This window comes from Canis lupus, chromosome 17, assembly GCF_011100685.1.
Source record: "Canis lupus familiaris isolate Mischka breed German Shepherd chromosome 17, alternate assembly UU_Cfam_GSD_1.0, whole genome shotgun sequence".
Lineage (NCBI taxonomy): Eukaryota > Metazoa > Chordata > Mammalia > Carnivora > Canidae > Canis > Canis lupus.
Genome location: NC_049238.1, coordinates 4,065,586 through 4,083,616, shown reverse-complemented (window position 1 = coordinate 4,083,616; position 18,031 = coordinate 4,065,586). Strand labels below are relative to the sequence as shown.

Here is an 18,031-nt window from a genome sequence, read left to right as displayed (position 1 = left end):
TGTGAAAGGTGTTCTTTCTCCCTTGTCTGCTTCAGACCATCTCGTCTACCTTTGCCTGTTTCCTGCAGCTTCTCCAGCCTCAAGTCTGTGCAAGGTGACGGAGGTTGAGGACCGCATGATGCGGGCCGGGTGGGCCCCGGGGGAGGACCGCGTGGTGGGGACCAGGGAGCCCCGGGAGGAGGACCGTGGGGTGGGGGCCAGGAAGCCCCGGGGGAGGACAGCGGGGTGGGGACCAGGGAGCCCGGGAGGAGGACCGCGTGGTGGGGACCAGCGAGCCCCGGGGGAGGACAGCGGGGTGGGGGCCAGGGAGCCCGGGAGGAGGACCGCGGGGTGGGGACCAGGGAGCCCGGGAGGAGGACCGTGGGGTGGGGGCCAGGAAGCCCCGGGGGAGGACAGCGGGGTGGGGGCCAGGGAGCCCGGGAGGAGGACCGCGGGGTGGGGACCAGGGAGCCCCGGGAGGAGGACAGCGGGGTGAGGACCAGGGAGCCTGGGAGGAGGACAGCGGGGTGGGGACCAGCGAGCCCCGGAGGAGGACAGCGGGGTGAGGACCAGGGAGCCTGGGAGGAGGACAGCGGGGTGGGGACCAGGGAGCCCCGGGGGAGGACCGCGGGGTGGGGACCAGGGAGCCCCGGGGGAGGACAGCGGGGTGGGGACCAGGGAGCCCGGGAGGAGGACCGCGGGGTGGGGACCAGGGAGCCCCGGGGGAGGACCGCGTGGTGGGGACCAGGGAGCCCCGGGGGAAGACAGCGGGGTGGGGACCAGAGAGCCCCGGAGGAGGACAGCGGGGTGAGGACCAGGGAGCCTGGGAGGAGGACAGCGGGGTGGGGACCAGGGAGCCCCGGGGGAGGACCGCGGGGTGGGGACCAGGGAGCCCCGGGGGAGGACAGCGGGGTGGGGACCAGGGAGCCCGAGAGGAGGACCGCGGGGTGGGGACCAGGGAGCCCCGGGGGAGGACCGCGTGGTGGGGACCAGGGAGCCCCGGAGGAGGACAGCGGGGTGGGGGCCAGGGAGCCCCGGGAGGAGGACCGCGTGGTGGGGACCAGCGAGCCCCGGAGGAGGACAGCGGGGTGAGGACCAGGGAGCCTGGGAGGAGGACAGCGGGGTGGGGACCAGCGAGCCCCGGAGGAGGACAGCGCGGTGGGGACCAGGGAGCCCCGGGGGAGGACCGCGGGGTGGGGACCAGGGAGCCCCGGGGGAGGACAGCGGGGTGGGGACCAGGGAGCCCGGGAGGAGGACCGCGGGGTGGGGACCAGGGAGCCCCGGGGGAGGACCGCGTGGTGGGGACCAGCGAGCCCCGGGGGAGGACAGCGGAGTGGGGACCAGGGAGCCCAGGGAGGAGGACCGCGTGGTGGGGACCAGCGAGCCCCGGAGGAGGACAGCGGGGTGAGGACCAGGGAGCCTGGGAGGAGGACAGCGGGGTGGGGGCCAGGGAGCCCCGGGGGAGGACAGCGGGGTGGGGACCAGGGAGCCCCGGGAGGAGGACTGCGGGGTGAGGACCAGGGAGCCCCGGGGGAGGACAGCGGGGTGGGGACCAGGGAGCCCGGGAGGAGGACCGCGGGGTGGGGACCAGCGAGCCCCGGAGGAGGACAGCAGGGTGAGGACCAGGGAGCCTGGGAGGAGGACAGCGGGGTGGGGGCCAGGGAGCCCGGGAGGAGGACAGTGGGATGGGGGCCAGGGAGCCCCGGGGGAGGACAGCGGGGTGGGGACCAGGGAGCCCGGGAGGAGGACCACGGGGTGGGGACCAGGGAGCCCCGGGGGAGGACAGCGGGGTGGGGACCACAGAGCCCTGGGGGAGGACCGCGGGGTGGGGACCAGGGAGCCCCGGGAGGAGGACCGCGGGGTGGGGACCAGGGAGCCCCGGGAGGAGGACAGCGGGCTGGGGACCAGGGAGCCCCGGGGGAGGACCGTGGGGTGGGGACCAGGGAGCCCCGGGGGAAGACAGCGGGGTGGGGACCAGGGAGCCCCGGGAGGAGGACTGCGGGGCGGGGGCCGGTTGGGCCCCGGGGGAGGACCGCGGGGAGGTTGCCAGGAGAACCCCTGGAGAACCCCGGGGGAGGACCACGCTCTGGCATCCCTCCCCTCCCCGCTCTGTGCGCCTCTGCCTCCCTGTCTCGGTTTCTGCAGCTGAGGTTTGGACATGACAACACTCACTTCAGCGGACTGTCGTGAGGATTAACTGAGTTCATGTCTGCAAAGCTACTTGGAACAGTCCCTGGCGCCGAGTCAGGGCTGCATGGTTCTTTGTTTTTCTTAGTATTTTCAGAGCCCATCGTAGCGCCGCTGAAGGCCGCCCAGGGCCCACTCCTCCCTGCTGGGCTCCTGGAAGGGGTCTGCCCACCGCGGCTCTGCAGGCTTGTCCCCACACCTCCTCAGTGCAAGCCACCGAGCCGTCTCAGCTCCCCGCACCCACGAGGTTAGAGCTCCTGAGGGGGTGGCATGGGGCCCGGGAGGCCATGTGGGAGCCCCCCGGGCTGCTGCGCCCATGCCCTGAGCCTGCCCAATGCTAATGGACGCATTTCTCCCTGGTGCCACTCCCAAATTTTGATGGTTTGTCCAGGCTCATTGTGAGATGAAGAAACACCCTGCTCTGTTAGCCTAAAGGGAGTCCTGCTGCCTTTTCTTATTGGGTCACATTTTCCTCCAAAAAAGAAGTGGTATCTTGACCAGACTCATTGTCCAAGAACTTTATGCTCATAGGAAAATCACACAGACACACATGCGTGAAGATCAATACATCCTTGCTAAATAAAATAATTAAAACATAAATGACATTCAAATGAAGTTTTCAATTTTTAGTTGACTGGGAAAATGCTAGTGATATAATTTTAAGTGAAAAGGACAAGATATAAAATTGTACATATAGCATGGTTTTATGCCCACATATTTAGAGGAATAGAAACAAAAAATGGAAACTTACCTAGTGGTGGTGGAATTATAGGTCTTTTTATGTTTTAAGAATAATTGTCTATATTTTCCAGAACTTTTAATAATGGATTTATAGTATTTTATTAATTTGAGAGAAAAAAACAATGAATAGTGGTATTTTTGGAAAATCTGACTAAGAAGCATTTACTCAATGCACTTAGTGTTACCTATTTCCACCATTCATCAGGCTGAAAATCTCTTAATTCTGATGTTGGAAGGATCCTTTGAAGAGCCGTAATGAAAATTTGGAAAATTTGTTGTGCTGACTCTCAGATTCACCGACTATACCATGAGGGTGCTGGAGGCTCCAGTACCCCCGCCCCACCCCATGCTAACACCTCATAAGCATTTGCTACATGTTCCTAATGAATTTGGCTGGCTTATCGATTCAGATAAACCCTTGACAGCAGTGGCACCAGTGATCTGCAAGATTTCTGATCCAATCATTTAAAAACATTTCTCCCTGATTCCTATGCCCAGAGTGCCCAGAGACCAAGAGTTTTCCTTTTCCGTTGATGCGTCTCACTCTGGTCGCTACGATTTCCCATGCTCAGTTTACCCCAAAATCTCAGAGTTTGAGCCAACTCTGAGTGGCCTGGGGTCTTCTGGTAGGTGGCTCAGGGGACAGAACACATCCCAGAACCGTTGGCAGCAGAACCACAAAGCAAGAGCCTGGTGTGCCCGACAAAGCTGTGTAGTCACACAGAAGGGCACTGATCTAGCCATTTCTTCAATGAGGCCCAAGAAGTTTACTATGTTTTTTTTTTTTTTTTTTAATTAGCATTCCTGAAATTCCCATTTAACTAACTATGGAGAATAAAGTTATTTTTAAAAAGTAAAGGTTGCCCATTTCTGAAGTTGCCTAGACACACTGCAAAACAAGTCATTATTTTTAGATATTAAAAAATAAAAATATATATATATATAGATTGTGAGAAAATGCAAATGGAGAAGTGTCCACAAAGAACACAGCTTGCCCTTTGCCCTCTGGGATGAGGGGCAGGTCAGAGAGGAAACAGGGATCACCCAGCTGATCCCTTCCTCCTTCTGATGGTCTCCTGCCAGATGCTGGCTTCCACTCTGACTTCTGCACCAGTCAGTCAGCACCACTATGATGGACTGTCCTGCCATCTTTGTTGGCTTATGCACTGCCTCCATGAGTGACATGGTGCAAAACTTCCTAAAGGCAGAAACAGAGAATGAAGTGCTCCTCAGAGCAGAAGGAGAGGGCCCAGCTGATGTGGAATTCAGGGTAGGGGAGTAGCAGGTATTCTCCTTTCAGTCCAGACCTGGATTTAGTTGTGTATCATCTACTAGAGTAGCCCTGAGTGGTGTGCTCATGTTTCAGGTCTCAGTAGGTGAGGACCTTGCACTGGTCACTGGTCTAGGTCCACCGTGCACTTCATGTGTGTCCCAACAGCATCCTTCCTCCTGGACACATGCTGCCTACCACTTCCTTCCTGTGGCTTCCATCCTGGTGGAACAGCAAGCATCACTCATCAGAGGGCAGAAGGAAGGAAGAGTTTATCCATCTGGTGTCTCTACCCCTCCCACTTCTGGGTTGTGTATTGCTAAGTGCCATGCTCTCAAATGGGTGGTCTTGAGAAGCAGCTCGTGCTGCTTCAGTGTCCTTGGGTGCCCAACAACAACTTAAAGTGGCTACCAGGTAATAATGTGCCTTTATTCCAATTTTTCTTCCTTGGCTGCATGTTTCTCTTCCTTCATTCTTGCTCCCTAAGACCATGCTACCTCTCCCCCAGATTCTGCTTTCTAGGGAATCCTAGCGGGGCCACTGCTGGAGAAGCTGGGGAGCAATCCAGATCTGGTGGTGATGTTCAGACAAAGAAGCTGCAAACAGGAAACAGAAACCAAGTGAGCCCAGATGAACTGAGAATGCTCCGCCTTGCATTTTATCTGGTATAAATGGAAGTGCAGTACTTAAATATTTATGAAATGAATGGAAGGAAGGAAGGAAGGAAGGAAGGAAGGAAGGAAGGAAGGAAGGAAGGAAGGATCAAGTAGTTGAAACAGGTCAAAGTCGAAACCAGCAAAAGAGGAGCAAAAGTAGCACCCAGTCCCTGAGGCTGTCCCTGTTGGCCAGGCAGTCTGCTTCAGCCATCCTTCAACACTGATGACTCAGCGCACAAGCACATAAGCTGACTGGATCATAGAAACCCTGAGAACTGATTTTAACACTTAAATTCCCCAGGGCCTCAGCATTTCTGTATGTATTATAGGCATTTAATCTATTCATTTGATTCACTTCTGTGTTTAATGGATATTTTTTGAGTACCCACTCTGTGCCAGACATAATTCTGAAACAAATTCCAAGATGTGTGCTTTCCCCTTGCACCCAAACGTGTACACCATAGGGCAATGCCTTAGGCACCAAACCCATACAGAAGAGCTCCTCTTCTTACTCCAGCATTTCCCCAGGACTTTCCGCATCCATCCTGCCCCTCATCCCTTCAGCATCCCTGTGCCTCTGTGGCTGAGGGTGTCAGAGCACAGGTGCCACAGCAGCCTCCTGCCCCAGCCGCTGAGTCCTTATGCCCCTGAATGGTGTTACCTGGGCAGGTCCTTCAGACAGGGGCTGTCCAATAAGATGCTCTGGGATGATGGAAATGTTTTAGATCTACACTATCTAAAATTTTAACCCTTAGCCACATGTGACCAGTGTGACTAGAGAACCCAATTTTAAATTTTATTCATTTTAATAAATTATATTTCAAAAACCACAGGATTACCAGAGGCTATAATCTTACACAAAGCAGCTCTACATCTTGCAGGGACCCCCCCCCCACTTGCTAGCATTTCAGAGTGCTGCCCCTTCCTGGGTGGCCCTGCCCTCCCTCCCACACCCAAATCACTGCTTTACCTTGCTCAGCTTTTCAGAAATCTCAAATAATTGATGAGGCAGTGAGAATTTGCAGGAGTTTTGGTAAAGGGTAAGAAAAACAGAGGAGGGGGAAAGAACCAGTAAAAAGCTAAAGAAGAGGGCAGACAACTATAAATATCTGAGAGCAGCAAGAGGAGAAAATGTTGCTCCATTCACACAACTTCATCAATGGAGTAAAGGCTAACAAATGAGGGGATGGCCCAGGGAAGCCACGTTGAACTGGTGCTGGTGGAAGCACATGGCTTAGCTCAAAAGAAACTATGAGAGGCAGTGAGTGTCCTCTGGAAGATCCCAAAGTGAGGGCAGAGGCTGGTGGAAAAGCAGGAGGCCACACAGCCCCCTTATTCTCCTTACAAAGTGATTGAGTTTGTGAAAATAAATGTATCATCTCCCTCACGTTTAGGGTGCCATGCATGTTCCTGCCACTTCCCTTAAATGAGCCATGATGAATAAAAGCACAGAACAGGATGGCCACAGCAACTGTGACACCCTTAGGAGTAGGACCAGAGCTCAGAAGGAATACAAAGAACAATGAAATAGCACCAGTCTGGATGGGACAAAAGTGATGGGGGGGAAGCAACCATATCACTTAAAGTTTATATGATATCAAGTACTGGAAAAATATAGCTAAAAGGACTTGAAAAGTCCTAATTCAACTCGTAACATATTGAACCATTTGAGGGCACAGTACCAAATGTATGCCCCTGTAGACACACAGAAATCTCCTTCACCAGGATGCTTGTCCCGTGTGGTGGGGCACACGGAGCCCCAAAGGAATGCTGTGTCACCCAAAGTGCCCTCTGTTTTCCCTCCCAAGCAAAATAAGTCCATTTAACTATGTCAAAGGCCTTGGATTGATGCCTTTAAAATCTCCCAAAGAGAAATCTTTAATGCAGAATTTTATTTCCTGGGGCACCTGGGTGGCTCAGTCAGTGAAACATCTGCTTTCAACTCAGGTCATGATCCTGGCATCCTGGGATGGAGCCCCATGTGGGGCTCCCTGCTCAGTGGGGAGTCTGCTTCCTCCTCTGCCCCTCCTCCCTGCTCACATGCGCTTTCTCTCTGACAAATAAATAAATAACTAATCTTAAAAAAAAAAAAAAGGAATTTGATATCCTGCCAGCAGATGTCCTCCATCACACCAAAGGTTAGAGAACTTACGCTCAGCTCACTTGTTTTTATGTTTCCATTTGCAGAGACTTGGTTCTTTCAGGGACTTTGCAGCTTGTGGGTGTCTGATTTATTGTTAAGGCAGCCGCCAAGTCACATTTTCCTTGGCCTGGTGCTGATGGAGTCTTGGTCATGGGCTTAATAGTGTCTACCTGATGCTAAGAAGGAATGAGGGAGTGCCCAAGAAGAGGGCTCACCAGTTTTCTGTCTTCAAGCCCAGGAGAGGGGCTGGAGGAAGATGGCCTTCTTATCTACCACCAGGATTCCAGTGAGTGTGGGTCCGATCATTTGAAATAATTGAGACTCTATCATTGAGAATCATTTTGCTTGAGCCAGCTGAGGACCCAGTGTTCAACCAAGCAGTCAGACAGAGGCAGGTGGCCCAGGGCCACCCCACCCTACTGAATGGAGGCTCACCTACTTTGGTGTGTCTTCTTTCAGGCTCCACCAGCCCCTTGGAAGCTCCGTGAGGACCTGTAGGTGATAAAACAGCCGAGAGACTGAGGCTGAGAGGAAACCTCCCTCTGGCTTGGCATGAATTTCCACTGCCCCCAAATGAAGCACTGCAGTCAGACTTCATCACAGGGATGGCTTATTCACATCTGGGGAAGTGGGCTTCCACAAGATACTGCAATTCACATCAGCAAATTCTCTTCTTTATCACAAGCCTTTTATGCATAATCAAGCCTTTTTAAGGTTAACCTGAAACTCAATAGAAAGTGTAGACAGGAGAAATATCCACATTCCATACTTGCCCAAATGTACTATTCACGTGAATAACTGGAGAAAAGGAGGGTGCTGTGTAGTGGGGGATGAGGGATGGGTTGAAGAAGTTAGGAAGGAGGAAAACTTGGAGTAATCATCACTGGATACATACTATGTGCCAGACATTTTACTAGACAAATTAGTACATCTTATTTTCTTGAATTATCCCCCATGTCCTTCAAGATTGCTATGATCAGTCCTGTTTTTCACAGATTTGGAAGATGAGGCTAAGAGACTATGTATGTTTTTAGGTGACAAAGCTAGTACGTAGTGGACATAATATTTAACCAAGTGTGTCTGGATCTTCCTAATAATAAAGGACACTGTGCTCCATCTCAGGCCTGAAACATACCTTCCTTATTCCTTTCATTATTTCATCTCTAGCTATGCTTCAAATGTCAGCCACTTCCTTACACAGACCTTCCATAGTTCACACAGACCTTCCATAGTTCCTCTGCATATCTTCTTCACTTTCCTTATTGTCATTGCTTCCGTATTTTATTTGGTGTTTCCTGGTGACTCTGTCTGTTTTAATAATTATTATATTCTTAGTGCCTAGCCCATAACAAGTAAAACTTCCTGGGATGAATGAACGAATGACAAATATATAACACTGATGACCTAAAGTCCATATTTTATTTCCATAATGCCCCTGTGTATTTGTAGAACTTATTATGACTCTTAAACAAATCATACTTTGTCTTTTACTTCTCTCCTGGAAAAACAAAATCCACCATTGATATTGCCTAGACATCTCTCCCAAAATACCTAATGCACGTTGCATCTATAAAACATTCACTAGGCTGAAATCCTCATTCATCTTCATTCCTCACTGAACATCATGTCATATATGCTCAGTTATTAGTAATAAATACCCCAAGTATTAAATATGTAGTTGAACAATCTGTTATATTATTTACATAATAGAATTGTGGTGGGCATAAATGTTAATAAATAACAATGCAATATTATTAGTGATCACTTATACTTGCAAAATGATAAATTATGCAGGAGCCTCTAAATTCTTGAATGTAATATTTTATTAGATGGAAACTACCGAAGGTATATTTTATTCATAGAAGAGCCTCAGCATTTATACTTTTGACAGAACCAATCATCTCAGTCCGACTTTGTGATTACAGGAGACTTGTGTTGCATAGATTTTGGTTAACTCTTTACAAATTGCTGGGGACAGCATGATTTTCCACAGGATGTCCTGACCCCACTGTATTCATAGAATGCTTGGTTGGAAACCTGTGTGATTCCAACTTCCAGGGCTTCTTTGAGGTACTAAAAGGGGTACTCACTTGCAAATGCGGTATAATGAGAATTTGCCAGATGACCATAGCATATGTTCCAGTGATTCTCACAATCTGGAAATGTGTTTTCAGGTCACAGAACAATTTTGAATGTCTCTGGCCTCAAAGTCAAAGATGGTTGTTTAGCATGATAGAATGAATTTCTCAGGTAGAAATTATGGAGAGGAGGTGTCTCATGGTTTTTGAGCACTTACTACACACTATTGTGTTTTGCCTCCTGTTTTCTTTAATTTTTGCAACAAGTCTGAGATACAGCATTATTACACATACTAGCCCACACTCTAAAGCTAAATAAACAATCTTAGGGTCATTAGGTATCTTGCCCAAGATCTAGATAAGTGATAAAGTAGGGATTAGAACCTAAATCTACCTTGGCTTAAAATTTATGTGTTTTTAAATTGTATCTCAGGCTGGCCCAAGACAACTCAAATCATACCTTCGTCATTGTTTACGTTATGGTAGTATTTTGGGAACTAGTTTCATTTAAGCCCAGATACTAATCAAACTTCTGTTATGTGCTGATTATTAGGTAATACTTGGAAAAATATGGTGTTTGAATCAAGATTCAAACTCATATTCCCTTTAAAGGTTTAAAAAACTTAGATCTACCTAATATTATTATTATGTTTTGAAGTAAAGTTAGAACTAATCCATTTGGGCTTTGTCTCTTTAAAAACACGATGAATCTGGGACTGAGCCCATCTCCTGTCTATGCCATCCCCACGGTTCCACTGAAATTGTTTTTTCCAAAACACGCAGCCCCCAGTGTAGCATGCTCAGACCTGAGCTTCTAACTCTCGTTCCTGCTTTGCAGAATGGTAGGGTTTCTGTTTCCTTCTTTGGTTACCAATGCTCTGGGACTTGCCAAGGGCGTCCTTCAATTTCCCGTGCACTTCTGGCTTCTTTAGCTGGGATGCTCCCCGGGGACCAGTAGGAGGGCTGCCTGCAAGGCCCACCTGCCACCTTGTGGCAGGCTTGGGAACTTCTCTATCCTGGCATCCTGGGGCCTGCAGGCAGCCCAAGGGGTTTGACTTGATTTTAATGTATATATTTTACATTTTAATTAGTTTGTTCTATTCTATTTTATTTTATCTTATTCGTCATCAGTGAGGCAGTGTCTCCGGTAGGTAATCTTTTGACCTTTTAGAAGGCCTCAGTGTCTAGGTTCACTTTGGTCTACCCAGGAAGGTCAGTTCAAGGGCACATCTAATCTCTAGTTTTCTTTTTCTTTTTCTTTTTTTTTTTTTTAATCTCTAGTTTTCTTTCTAATCTCTAGTTTTAGGCCTACCACTATCAATATACTTTCATGATAGTCCCTTTGGAAAATGTGAATTTAGCTTTGTAACCAAAATAGATTCTTAAGGTTAGGTTTAAAATGGGATCCTTTAGAAAACTAAAAGCCAAGCAAATAAAAAATGAAACCAGTGAACATTCTTTGAAAGAAATAGCTCGGTCTTCATATTTGGGATCCACTTGACTGAAGGAGTGACCAGTACCAAGGTGTCTTCCAGCTGGTGTCTGTCTTCCTTCTTCTAAATCAGTGTTCCTCAAAGCTGACTGTCTATTGGAATCCCCTTGACAGTTCTAATGGATAGCCAAGAATGCTACTAACAGAAGCACTTGATATTCATAGAGTTCAGCATGAGCATTTTTGTATTTCTGGAAATTTGTGTGTGAGAAAACCAGAGAATGTAATAGCAAAGACCTTTAACCCTACCCAAAGTTCACACTGAAACAGGTCTGATGTTTGCAAGTAAAATTCATAAAAGAAGGTGGATGGCAAGTAAGCAGTGGCACTGAGGGTCTTGGCAGGTATACACAGCATGTGCATCTAGAATAGTTGGAACCTTTATGAGGTCTGTGGTTTGTGTACAAAATGAATTTTGTAGCACTGTTGGGTTCTACAGATACTTGGCTTCTCATCTTATTGCATTTTTTAATTGAACAAACAATATTTAAAAATAGGTATTTATTCTTAACATTGTTTGTAGTGATGAGTAAAACATTGCGTGTGTTTATAAAAATGTTATATTTTCCTCCTGGAGATATCCAGAGAGAAAAGGTAATGCATGAGACTCCACTTAATTCAGCTATAAATATATACATGTTTTAATATACATTCATCCTGCTAGCAAAAGAGGATTTTATAGAATTTATAGAGCGTGTAGTATTAAATACATGCCAAATTTATACAATTTATACAAAGAGATGCTACCAGGGAATGGGGCCCAAAGTTTAGGTCAATATAGAATATATTCCAATTGATTAACTGAAAATATAATTAACAGTCCGTTTTAAACAATGCCTCAACTTAAAAAAAATGTATAGCTTTCCTCAGAATAATGTAATATATCCACAATTATTTTTGTTTAATTTTTACTTGAAACCCCAACAGTTTAGTCATTCTTCATGGGTTGCAGCATTTTGAAGGTCAATGACTGCTTGTATTGGGTCAGTGGGTACTCACTCAAAGAGCCCATTGTTACCCAGGTCACTATGGGGTATTGTGGATCTACCTATTATTCTCCAGAGATGAGAACTAGCTGGATCCTTCCTACTTGGTTACCCATGGAGAGAAAGCCATGAATTTGTTTTGAATTTTATTTTATTTTTTCTAGGAAAGCAAACAGTAGAATTATTTTTCTTTCTTTCTTTTTTGTTTTGTTTTCTATATACCTCCGAGAACAAACAAATGGGCAAAGACCTTGTAAAAAATTATATATCCCAAGGTTAAAACCTTCACTTTCTTTGTTCTCAGTTATAGCAAATGAGAAAGGTATAGAGAAATGGACAGAAAACTAAAAATTATTGTGTGCTTGAAATGTTCTAGATTCTAAGTTCCTTAAGCTCATTATTTTATTTTATACCAACTCTTTGAAAGAAGTTTTATTATCTCTGTCTCTCAGATCAGGGGGGCGAGTCTCAGAAAGGTTAGATAATTTGCACAATGTTGGGGCTTCTGGGTGGCTCAGTTGGTTAAGTCTTGATTTTGGCTCAGATCATGATCTCAGCGTCCTGGAATTGAGCCCCACAGTGGGCCACACTCAGTGGGAAATCTGCTTGAGGACTCTCTCTCTTTCCCTCTGCCCCTCCCACTCATGCTCTCTCTCAACCTCTCTTTCCCTCCAAATAAATAAATAAATCTTAAAAAAAAAAAAAAAAAACTTGCACAATGCCACAATAGCATTGAGTATAGCAGATCTTTTATTTGAACCCAGGTCTGTAACTCAAGGTCACCCTGTTGGTTTTTTTGTTTGTTTGTTTGTTTGTTTCTCTTTACTGAACTTGAAAAGGGAGAAGGGCAGAGCAAGACAGATAAGGGCCTCAATTTGAGTCTCTGCTTGTTTTAAATATTGGTGCATTCCAAGCCTCTCCATACTGGGTGTGTGGCTTCTATCTCTACGGATCCACAGGTCACATGACTATCGTCTCCTGGGATTTGAAATCATCATCATTTCATATTTTACCCAAACTCTATAGATTCTCAGAAAATGTCCATACCAGGCACATTTCAGCAAGCAGTGAGCACAGCCAGAAGGTTGGCTGTCAACTTCTTTCCTTTCCAAGATGGACATATTTTACTGTAAACCTGTATGTGTCGTTATGGCTTCGATTTGTAAAAAGCTGACACTCATGGCAGGTGAGCTCTCTTAACAGCTCGGATGTTCCCTCCTCCTCTTCTCAAGTTGCACAGAAGGGACATCAAGTGGAGAAAATTAGAGATGGCGACCTTCATATTATTGAAATGACATTGTTGATGCCTTTTTTCTATCTTAGTTCCTACTTAACATGACCATCTCTCTTCCCCCCAAAGACTGAGCCTCCAACCTGTACTTACAGATCAGTTGAGAAGAGAAAACCACATTTTTACCCTCTAAGTTTTCCATTGTTAACAAAAATCATAAAATACCGCATCTAGGTATGCTTGTGAAGGAGATGATCAGCTGAACCTAGTCAAGGGAAAAAATTTCATGAAGGGAAAAGGATCCTAGCCATATACCACTGGTAGACTGGTAGGTGGGAATGGCACTCACCTCCTAGGTGAGGGCAGGGAGCAGGGCATCTGAAGGAGGCAGCAGGGCACATATGACTAAGAGTCAAGGAGAACAGCCATGCAGCTCATGCTTTCCAAATCAAAAGTGAGAGCACATATTCTAGTAAGCTTGAAATTATTTAGTGTTGCTATTTATTTATTAAAGAAAGATTGAGAGAGAGAGAGAGAGAGAGAGAGAGAGAAGGGGAGGGGTGGAGCAGAGGGAGAAGCAGACTCCCCACTGAACAGGGGGCCCAATGTGGAGCTTGGTTCCATGACCCCAGGATCATGACCTGAGCCAAAGGCAGATGCTTCATCAACTGAGCCACCCTGGGTCCCTTAGGGTTGCTTTTTAAAGACATTTTTTTTTTTTTAAGAGTAGCTTTGTGCTCATGGCGAAATTGAGAGGCAGATACTACGATTTTCCACATTCCCTCTGCCCTACCCATCCACAGGGTTCCCCATTTTCAACATCTGCTGCCAGATTATCACATTTGTTACAACTGAGGAACTTAAATTGACCCATCATAATTACCTCAAGTCCGTAGTTTACTTAATGGCTCATTCCTGGTGTTGTACATTCTGTAGGTTTGGACAAATGGATAATGACACGCATCCACCTTTATGGCATCACACAGAGTCTTTTCAATGCCCTAAAACTCCTCTGTGGTTCATCTGCTCATCGCCTCCCCCAACTCCTGGCAACCACTGATCTTTTCACTATCTCCACAATTTGGTCTTAGTTTGAAGTTATTTTTACTTGCCATGAAGTGCTCTTCAGCCTTGGAGCTCCTCTCATTACCTCCTCATAGCTTTTAGATAAAGTCCAAACCTTTAGTCCACAATGCTTCACAACCTCACCTGGCACTGCTTGTCCAGTCTCTTCTCTCAGCAGTCCTGCACACACTGTACTCTGGCCGTGAAGAGGCATTCTAGATACAAAGTGATTCTTTTTTTTTTTAATTTTTATTTATTTATGATAGGCACACAGTGAGAGAGAGAGAGAGGCAGAGACACAGGCAGAGGGAGAAGCAGGCTTCATGCACCGGGAGCCCGACGTGGGATTCGATCTCAGATCTTCAGGATTGCGCCCTGGGCCAAAGGCAGGCGCTAAACCACTGTGCCACCCAGGGATCCCAAAAGTGATTCTAAACATAGAGTAATTCTAAACAGAAAATGATCCAGAACAAAGTAATCCTAAATAAAATAAATGTAAATGTAAAATAATTCTGAACATAAGAAATCCTGAATGCTACATAATTCTAAATACAAGATAATTTAAAACATAAGGTAATTCTAAACATGAAATAATTAGAAATATAATGTAACAGTCTTACATCTCAATTGTTTTGTGTGTCATCCCATGAACAAAATCATAAAATGAAAATCAGCCTCCATCTTTGGAATGAGTACCCTCCCCCAATGTAATGCATTCTAACAAACAGAGGACAGGGTCCCATCTGATTTGAGTAAATAGTGATTTTTGCAAGTGAATATTCTGAGTCAGAAATGGCTATAGTCCATGAAGGAATAAGAGTCCCTCATCTTTGTCTTTTTTTTTTTTTTTTTTCTTTTTAAGTTCTGGTCACTCCCCCTCACCACCCCCGAAAGCTAGCGTGTGTAAACCACTTTCAGGAGAGTTTGTCATACAAGTCCCAAGGGAGTTAGATTCCCTTCTGTTGCCTCAACACTGTATGAAATCTCTGATGAACAACAAACCATACTGCAGAGGAGCCATTGGTCTCCTTGTTTGTTTCTCCTTAGCCTAAAAGCATTTGTGAGAATTTATCTGGCACCTCGCAAATCCTCGCATATTGTAAACATTCCATAAAATCTTTATTGAAATTAATGTTAAAATAAGGACCATTTTGGGTTTCATTAGATTTATTACGATAGAGACTAAACTTAATATGAGAATTCTAAAGGTATTTTGAAAACATTTTCCATGTTCCTACCTCTATAATCTTGCATTACTACCTTGCTTGCTTCCCTAAAATGCTTAAAACTATTTGCATTCTAATTTGACTTTATGTGTTGCAATATTTAGCTTTCCATTGGCAGAAGCTACAAGGTTAGAGTCCAGATACATGTCTTAGAAACTAAAAGTTCTGGAATCATCCCTGTGTGGAGTCAGCTCATTTGTTATTCTGTCTTTTGATATGGAGAGTTAAGTTGTTGAGCTCACCTCCAGGGATTTACGCAGGCTGACTTCCTCCATAATGGCAGTTGGGGAGGAAGAATTTCTGTGATGAGCATTTATTTTGTCCAAGCCTTTGAACTTGATAAATGTGGATAAGAAAGTGGATGGCCAATACATGTTGAACAATAGGCATTGTATAATTCAAGATTGTGATTATTCAAGATTGTAGTAAGATTTGGCCACTTCTTAAATTAGAAAAAAAAGAGAAGAAAAGCAGACAAATAATTGTGATTAGATGAAAATTTGTATGGCAGTATGGCAGATTTACTTAAAGTCCTGATTTTCTTAAAATCCCACTGGACCTGGAAAAGTCAAGAGTACATAGTATTGGTATTGAGTTAACAGAGAGTTAAAATTCATTTTTAGTTGCACTGTCTGCCTAAACTGCCCTTAACAAGATCATTTTTGTACATGAAATTTTGCACCTCATTACCCCTAATTACAGCCTTTGAAAGGCATTCTTTGAAAATGCATAGTGAACAATGTAGAATAGAAGATACTTATCTTTCTTCTATTCTTGTTAATTGTTGAGTCTTATTCTTATGTCTGACTTCAGCATTTATCTTTTTCTATCCCAAATAAAATGATTTTTTTTCTCACCTAAAATTCAGAGACTTTTCTTTTGGGGACTAGGGAGAGAATGATGCCATTTTAATAACTACAAGAAGAAGCATCTTCTTTCTACTCCTTCAACACTGTCTGTCTACCTTGTGTACATCAGTTAGCATCTCCTACCTTATCACAGAATCATACAGTGCCCATGTCAGGGCAAGACTCAACTTCCTCAGGACAAAAACAATATCTTACAGATTTCTTGGAATTCTTACAGTGGCTAAATTGGTGCCTTGAGAAGAATAGGCATCCAACAAATTCTTGTTGCCTAAACTGACAATGAGCAGATGTTGTATCATTAAGGTGTCTTGTATTATCTTGGATATTTTCAAATATTAGAAATATTCTCCCTATTTTAAGATCATTTCTGCTTCTTTCATTTTCCACCAGATCATTTACTGCATAAAACCATTTAAAGTGTGTCTACCCATTCTCCCATTCAATTCAATAATTATATTGTGCTTCCTAATATTTTTCTATACGCTTATTCTCACCACCAGTTTCTTCATATCTTGCTTTTAAATTTAATTATCGTCATCGTTCTTCTTGAACATGCTCTTGCAGATATCTCTTAAATATATCTTAATAAGTAGAAATCAAAATTGGATGTAGTACTCTGAGGTAATATGTTTAGCTAAAATAAAGAGAACTATCATTTCTATTGCTCTCATACAATTTTTCTACTAATGCTAGTAATACTATTCACATATATTTGGCTACTTCTAAAATCACATCTCTGTGTTACATCAAAATGATTTCTTTTAAATAGAACCCTAGCTTTTCTTAACATGGTTATCTTGACAGTATTCTTGTAATTTGGGAGAGCACAACTAAATATAGAATTTTATATCTGTCCCTAATAAATAGATGATAGAGCAAAAGGATATATGAAATTGAGAGAGAGAGAGAGAGAGAGAGAACACCAATAATATTTTGGGTGTACTTTTTTGCAGTAGATACTTTACATGCATTATATGATCCCCACAACCACTTTATAATACAAAACCAGTTATTGTTCCCGTTCTACAATGAGAAAATGAGAATATTGAGGTTTTGGGAGATAAGACCAGCAGTTTGCCTCAGAATCCTGGGCTCCTGACAACTTCTTCATAGTCATCTCTTCACTCAGTGAGATATTCTTAGGGTCAAAATGTGTTTACCTTTCACTCATTGTTCCATATATGTCATACCACCAGGAAAATGGTAGTTGCATCAGCTACGTTTGGGAGTGCTGACAGAAGTGTTTGAGTGTCTTCTACACCAAAAACTATTGTCAGTAGGATGACTCCTTCTTCCACTTCCAATTAATTTAGAGGGTCCTTCAGTGGTAATATCATCACTTCTTGAATCTATTATAAGTCTTGGAATTTTTAAGAGAAAAAGACTAAGCTGAGACCTACATGTTGGTAGGCACAGCTGTGGACAGGTGGGACCCCCAGTCTTTTCTCAAAACTAGGCATTTGGCAGTTGCCCTCTCTGTCTAAAGGCAGGATGAACCCTGTGCTAACATTACATGATGTCCCCTTCCTTGGTGGGGACTTCCTTGGTGGAAAGCACTATGTATAGTAGCTTGTCCAGAATGTTGATTTATATATCTTTACATTTTTCGAGAACTATTAAGGATGCTCCTGTTCCCTGGTCATTTAAAAAGTATTAAATAAAGATCATTGGGAAATATAGAACAAGGATGGATTATCTCTATTCAGAAACTGGTTGGAGAAAGAAAAGGAGGATTTACCATTAACATGATTGTTGGATAAGAATAAGAACATCATCCTAATGGTCAGACCACTTTCGTGTAATGGTCAGTCATCTCTGCCCTTACCATGTTTTGCTCCTAGAATATTGAAACTCATCAGACACCATACCCAAACCCCAATATTTCAAGACTTACATTTTAAATGTCCCCATGTCCCTTGTCTTTCAGATCTCATAGAAAACCATACCTACTTTGTAAGATTGAGGAATCTTTTCACTTCTGATGCCCAATTAATCAGTTACTACCATGTCCCAAGGCTTGAGTTTACATTCTAATCACAGGCTTCACCTCCTACTTTCTCAATTACAACACAAAGTATGGTTCTTTGAATAATAGCTTCTCCATCAAA

General features: G+C 44.7%; 1 long non-coding RNA gene across 2 annotated transcripts in view; it reads right to left on the bottom strand.

Annotated features, from left to right (window-relative positions):
- Window positions 1-13,697, bottom strand: part of LOC111090469 — a 51,331-nt gene extending 37,634 nt beyond the window's left edge. For both annotated transcript variants that reach the window (XR_005371784.1, XR_005371783.1), the window contains exons 1-2: window positions 13,647-13,697; window positions 7,412-7,468 (exon numbers count right to left, since the gene is read on the bottom strand). This is a non-coding gene — a long non-coding RNA (uncharacterized LOC111090469). The remainder of the gene's footprint in view (window positions 1-7,411; window positions 7,469-13,646) is intronic.
- Window positions 13,698-18,031: the final 4,334 nt, after the last annotated feature.